Genomic DNA, 6,838 nt, shown 5'->3' on the forward strand with positions numbered 1-6,838 from the left:
ATATATTACACATATATGTAATAACTTGGAGAGAAATTACATAGGTTGTTGAATTGTCTCGTCCAAGACAATGTCTTATCCAATCAATTTATTCAAAACAGAAATGTTTTCAAGTTTTCCTTATATACATATTGTACATTTCTTGTTAAATTTATTTTTAAGAATCTTATTTTATTGTTGCTATTATAAATGGACATTATATATTCTAGTAATTACTTGTAAATGTGAAAGTTACTGATTTTTGTGTATTAAGTTTATATTCTACTTTATTGATTTACATTTCTTTTTAAGATTCCTTTGGTTTTTCCAGATATAAAGTCATGATCTGCAAATACGGAGTTTTACTTCTTCTTTTACAAAGTTTAATCTTCTATGTGATTTTGCTTTGCTGTTATCTACAGTATATTAAATAGTAAGACAGTGAACTTCCTTCCTTGCCTTGTTCCTCATCCTGGTGGAAATAACTCTAGTCAGAGGTTTCCCATTATGTAACATATTAGCTTTAGGTGTGATGTTCAGTAATCATGTTATTTTATTAATTGCTTTTGTAAAATGAGGGATGGGTGCCAAATTTTGTCAAAGGTCTTTTTAGCATTTATGGTGATAATTATGGTATTTCTCCTTAAATTATTAATAGGGTAAAATATTACAGATTAATATTGAACTACTTTTGAGATAAATCTCTCTTGCCTTGTATTATTTGCATGTATTGTTAAAATCTTTTGCTAATATTTGTTTAAAACTTTTTGCATCAGTATTTGTGAGTGAATTCATAAACATTTTTAAAAGTATGGTTCTTTATCAAGTTGATGTATCACTGTTATACTTATTTCATAAAAATAATTATAAAGTTTTTCCTTTTTTTTCTCCATTCTCTGAAACAGTTTAGGTAGTACTGGGAGCATGTCGTTTTTGAAATTTTGGTAGAATTTACTCTTTGAAAACATCTGGTTCTGTTTCCTTTATTACAGGATAGTTCAGAATAAATAATAACATTATTTGATGGAAATTGCTCTGTTTAATCTGTCGATCTCTATAGGGACTGTTTTTTTCCTATTTATTGCATATAGGTCTTCCCATTTATTTGCATAGATACTTGTAAACTACTTATGATTTTTAAATAAATGCTGTTTCAGTGATAAATTCCTGTTGATCAGTTCTTATTTTGTATTTGTATGCTTTCTCCTTTTTTCCCCTTAGTTAGGTTAGCTAGTGCTTGTCTATATTACTGCTTATTTTTTCAAGAACTAGTGTTTTGATCTATTTTGTACTTTGCTCTTCTAGTTTGTACCTTATTAATGTCTGCTGTTTTTGTTCTTCTGTCTTCCACTTTCTTTGGTGGGAATTTGATTATTTTTCATTCTTTCATTTTTATTGAGTAAGTATTTAAGGCTCTAAAATTTCCTTCTGATAACTGCCTATATTGTATTCTATAAATTATTTCATGTAGTGTTTTTATTATCATTATTCTTCAGAAATTCTGAAATTTTGATTTTTATTTCCCTCTTCTCAAAGAATTACTTAATAGAAAGTTTAAAATTTTTCATTGAAGAATCTTTCTGTTTTTTGTTATAATTAATTTCTAGTTTTATAACAAGAGAACATGGTATTAATTTTACTTTATGAAACTTGAGGTGGTTCTATGATGACCTCATAGATGGTCAGATTTACTGAATGTTTCATATATATTTGAGAAGGTAATATTTTTGATATGTGTCAATAAGATCTACTTGTTGATTACATTACATTGTATATATCTTTGCTTAACACTTTTGTTCTCTTGATCTGTTTTTGAGAGTAAAGTGTTAAAGTCACCTGTTATTACTATATTTCTATTTCTGCTTGCATTTTCTATAATTTATACTTTTTAAAAGAAGTTACTGTATTATTTGATAAATTCATATACATAGCTATTATTTCTTCATTGTGAATTGGGTTCTTTAGCATTATCTAGTAAACTTTGTTATTAATGTTTTTAAGCCTAAAGTCTCCATCATGGAATATCAAGATTTTTATTTACTTGTATTTACCTGGTGCAGCTTTTCTGAGTCAGTTTAAGTGGGTCTGTTTTTTGACAGTTGGGTTTGTTTAGCAGTTGAGTTTTGCTACATGAGCCAATATAAAAATGCTTTTTTATTTAATGGGTCAGTTAAGTTGATTTTTATTGATTAATATGATTATTACATATTATTTAAAGTAATTTTGCTATGTATTATATGTTTATTGTGTTTCTTTTCCTATGTTGTATTTCTTTTTCTTATACTTTGATATGTTCTTAAATATTTTTAATTTTATGTTAATATAAAATATTACATATTTTATATGTTCTGTGTTTATATATTTTTCTAACTGTTATCTTTGTACTAATACCTTTGTTAATGCCCCCCCATTTCCTTACTTATATTTTCCTCCATCTTCTCTGTCACTTTTTTGCTAATCCTTTTTACCTCTCTCTATTTCATTTTCACTATTTATCAATTTTAATTTTTGCTTATATCCCTTATTGTATTCTCAGTCAATGCTGTTCTTCCTTGATTGCTGTTTTTTTCTTTATTTTTATTTTTTTCTCCTGAGTTAACTCTCATTTTACATCTTCCTATTTTTATTTCTATTTTGAACTTTTAAATATATTCTTCAAGTTTTTTTTTTTCACACCTGCAAATGCTTCTTTAAGGATATTTAATTTTGATTGGCATATTTTGTTACAGTGTTTCCCTGCTTTGTGGCAGTTTTGGAGGAATAATTTTCATCATCTGAAACGTTATGCTTTTAGTTTACTTTTTCTATTATAATACTTTTAGTATGGATGTTGTCTTCTATCTTCTGTTAATTTTTGGAATATCTTCTACTTTTCTAGGCCAGCAATAACAGGTGTTTATGTAGGAAAGGATGAGTTTTGGTGGCTTACTAGATTTATTAGCTCATGAGTGCCCTCTTCTGTTGGCATGATGAAGTGCAGGTTCTTTAATGTCTACATTATTGGGGCAATGTGGGGGAGAGGGTAATTTTCTTCTGATGTTTCGATTTTCTTTTTTTTCTTTTTTTTTTTTTCTATGCTATCTGCCATTTATTAGTACTTTGATAAGTGAAATCCAAAGTCCACCACACTACTAGAGGGGTTCTGGAATTCTAGGCTCTCTCTTAAGATGAAGGCTGCAAAGCTCCCGTTTGTTGTACTAAACCGGGTTTGCCCAGGAGGTAAACCTACAGCTGGACCAGCAAAGATGCTAAGGGAGGAACTCTATTCTAACTGGGCCTTGTTGGTGAGAGATACTGATAGAGAGAGTGGAAAGAATAGCTGGCTATCTCATCTTCATCAGGAAAACTGTACATTTCCATGATTTGGGCTATGTCATAGGCATCAGAGTACAAAGCAGGAACTGAGGCCACCAGCCTCTCCAACTGAGGATCTTGGATTTGGACATCACTTGTAGGACTCTCAGTGAGAACAGAGTCCCCCACCCAATTGAAAGGGCCTAAGGGCTGAGGTGAGAAGGAGCTACAGAAATCTGAAACTGTTGGGGGGAAAAATGAGGACTTGTTGATGCTGTTGACACGTTCTTGGCTGGAAGGATCTGGTTTGGTGGCTTCAGTGATTTCTGTTGCTGCTGCTGCTGCTTCCTCATTTTGAACCGCCGATTCCTGAACCAAATCTTTACTGTTGAGTCTGGTAGGTTGAGTTTTAAAGCAAGTTTTCTCTGGAGATTTTTATCTGGAAACATGTTGCAGCTAAACAGAGCCTCCAACTCTTTGTGCTGTGTTTGGGTAAATGAGGTGCATTCTTGATGCTTCTTCCAGTTCTTGGGACCAGCCAGTAACTGTGAATCATCCTGGGAGTTCATGCTGGAATCATCCACATAGATAAAAGGATCTGGCTGGGTGTTCTCTTGGGCCATTTTGTTCATCAGGGGTGCTGACATCTGGCAAAGAAAGCCTGTCATAAATTCCCTTGGATTGCCTATTTTCAAGACTTCTTGATGTGTTTCTCTGGAAATGCAATTCCTTTAGTGTCGATTTTCTTATGTTTGTGTAGGACCTTTAATTTTTAAGTTATACAATGTGATGATTTAATATACAAATACATTATGAGACAATTATCACAATCAAGTTAATTAAAGGGTGGTTTTTTTTTCAAGAAACTTATTTTTACCACTTCTTTCCTTCTCTATTATCCCCAAATCCACAAGAATCCTCCTTCAAGGCTATTCCCTTTCCAAGTCTTTCCTACTCTTCCAGAGATGGGGTACAATTCTCACCTATGATTGCAAGCACTTGCAAGGCTCTCCCTCTTAATTCCCCACAGCCAGAAAGAACTCTGAACATCTGGGTATCAGCTTTATTCTCAGTATTTCTGCCCTCAAGGTAGGATTATATCTTTTAGAAGATAATTATTTCTGTATTCCACACCTTAAGTGCCTACTTGCTGCTCTACAGTGGGCTCCAGAGGTGGCTGTGCTGGTTTCTGAATGTTTATTTTTCTTCTTACATGTAAATGGAAGTATTAGTCTATTTTAGCCATGCTGTAGACATAGGTTATTGGTGGTTTTATTTATTCTTTCTGATCTGTATGATATTCAGAAGATGTATGGAGATTCTGATTTAGGTGACTCTCTAATCCTGTTGGATTCCAAAATCAGAATATTTTATTTTTGAACACATGCCGTTGTTAAGCAGGTCTTCCTTTTTATGAGTTGCAGTTTCCTTCCTTATTATACATCAATTCTAGTTGTGTGTTCTGAGACAACATAGAATGAACCAAATTTCTCTCTTATATTCTAACAAAATCTGTTTTGCAACCCATAAAATCTTTTGTCTGGAATACGCATCCATCCTTCAACCATTTCTCAAGTGGTAAAACTTCAAGTCACCCTCTCTCCATCTGCTTACTCTCTATCAAAGATGCTAAGGTTCTTTCTTCTCAAGGATGATAAGACTTCTCAGGTTCATAGTTTTCTATACTGTGTTTATCAGCATAACTTGAGGACAATAGTACCATTGGAAGAAGCTGACAATAGTAATTCAAAAGTTCACTCTTAGAACAATTACGTTCCTTCATCCAAATGCAATGATTTATATAAAGAAATAAAGGAACATTGAAAATGAGAAAAAACATGTTTTTGTATTTTGGTTTCAACAAAGGACAATCATCAATTGGCCTGTCCATAAACACAGCAAACATTTGTTTTGACTGGAAGAACAGTTAATGTGTCTAAATGTTTCTAGCCAAATGTAGTAAATGAAAAGTAGAATAGCTTGGATGAATATGAATACTTATGAATCTCTTAATTAGGAGTCTAGTGCTGCAAACTGAATGCTAATGAGGTAAAAGAATACTGTTTTGCTTGTTTTCAATTTATGTAGCACCAGCAGGGTTCTGCTTTTTATGTAATGATTCAAGGAAATCCTAGGGTTGCTGAAAATTTTCAACACAGAGCACAGTATACTTAGAGGGTTCAAATAGGAAGATAATAAGAGAATATGGGGAAACTAGATGTGGCATGGGAGTTGAGAAGGTAGAGTGAGCATAGGATTTTCTTACCAAATTTGCAGGTGGCTGTTGGTGAAAACCAAAAATGGGACTGAATGAAGCTCAACGATACATTTTCCTTAGGTGACTTCCTCATCTCTACTTCCAGTGCGATCTCATATCTTTATTAAAGAGCAAAGAAATAAACCTGAAGGTTTGGATACAGAAGAAAGTACCACTTTAGGTCTAGAGGATATAGGAGCCTTGCACTGGAACACGAGATTTCTAGTTCAAAGGTTTTCAAATTTTTTTCAGCTTTGACATATGAAGGATAATGTTCTCATGCGTAACACAAGTCATTTGCTTTATCTAGACTTGGAATCTGTAATTCTACTTCTCTTTCTTCTATTTCTTATGGAAATATTGGGAAGCAAGTGAAATAAAGTGACTTTATTATGGGATTAAACGTGAATCTTACCAAATTTATTTTAAAGTAAATCATCATTCTGGTAAAAAATAACGATGTATGGTAGTCTCCAAGTATTCTACTAGGCAGTCTCTCCCAAAGGTAATGGAACAGAACAGTTAGTTGAATCAATTGAAAATATACAGCAAGGAGCAAGGGGTAAGAAATGAGGTAGGTTAATATACATAGGATAGAGTTCAAGAAGGATTAAGGTACTATGCTACCTGGATCCTGTGTTATACATTTTCGTATATTCTCTCTTTCTCTCCCTTTCCCCCTCCCCCTCCCTCTCTCTCCTCTCTCTGTGTCTTTCTCCACGTCCCTCTCTCATGAATTTTAAAGTAGGATGCTTAGTCATTGGAGTTGTATAACCTCTCTCCTTAAAGCAGCAACCCCTGAGCAAAGCACTGAATCATAAAATCATGTTATATTATTCACCATCCACATTTACCCAGTCCCTCTATTCTGAATTTTCAGTAAAAGGATTTAGTTATTTGAACACCAGCTGTTGGTCTGTTCTCAATACTGCAAATAATAGACACATTTATAAACTACTCGTGTTGCCTTTTTCCACTATACTTAGGAAGACAGGATGTTACTTTTTATTTTAATCACTTCATAACCACTGACTGTGACAAAAAATCACTGTGTGTGATTACATTTTTTAATTTTAATCACTTCATAGTCACTGATTGTCTGAAATCTGAGGGATGTACAAGACATCAGAGATTAATCTCAGTTAATTAAATTCTTAAATTACATTTCCAGCTGAAAGTTAAAACATAGACAATAACTTAGTATAAAATAAATGCATATGTGTATGTGTGGTGGGTGTTGCATATATTTGTTTCTTCACTTCTGGAGAAATTCTAGAGAAAATGAGCAAGATTACCTAGACAAAATAG

At 32.9% G+C, this 6,838-nt stretch overlaps 1 pseudogene; it reads right to left on the reverse strand.

Moving 5' to 3' along the window:
- Positions 1–3,070: 3,070 nt before the first annotated feature.
- LOC105084351 (arginine-fifty homeobox-like) lies at positions 3,071–4,228 on the reverse strand (annotated as a pseudogene).
- Between the last annotated feature and the right edge of the window lie 2,610 nt (positions 4,229–6,838).

The sequence above is a fragment of the Camelus dromedarius genome, chromosome 3, assembly GCF_036321535.1.
Source record: "Camelus dromedarius isolate mCamDro1 chromosome 3, mCamDro1.pat, whole genome shotgun sequence".
Classification (NCBI taxonomy): Eukaryota; Metazoa; Chordata; class Mammalia; order Artiodactyla; family Camelidae; genus Camelus; species Camelus dromedarius.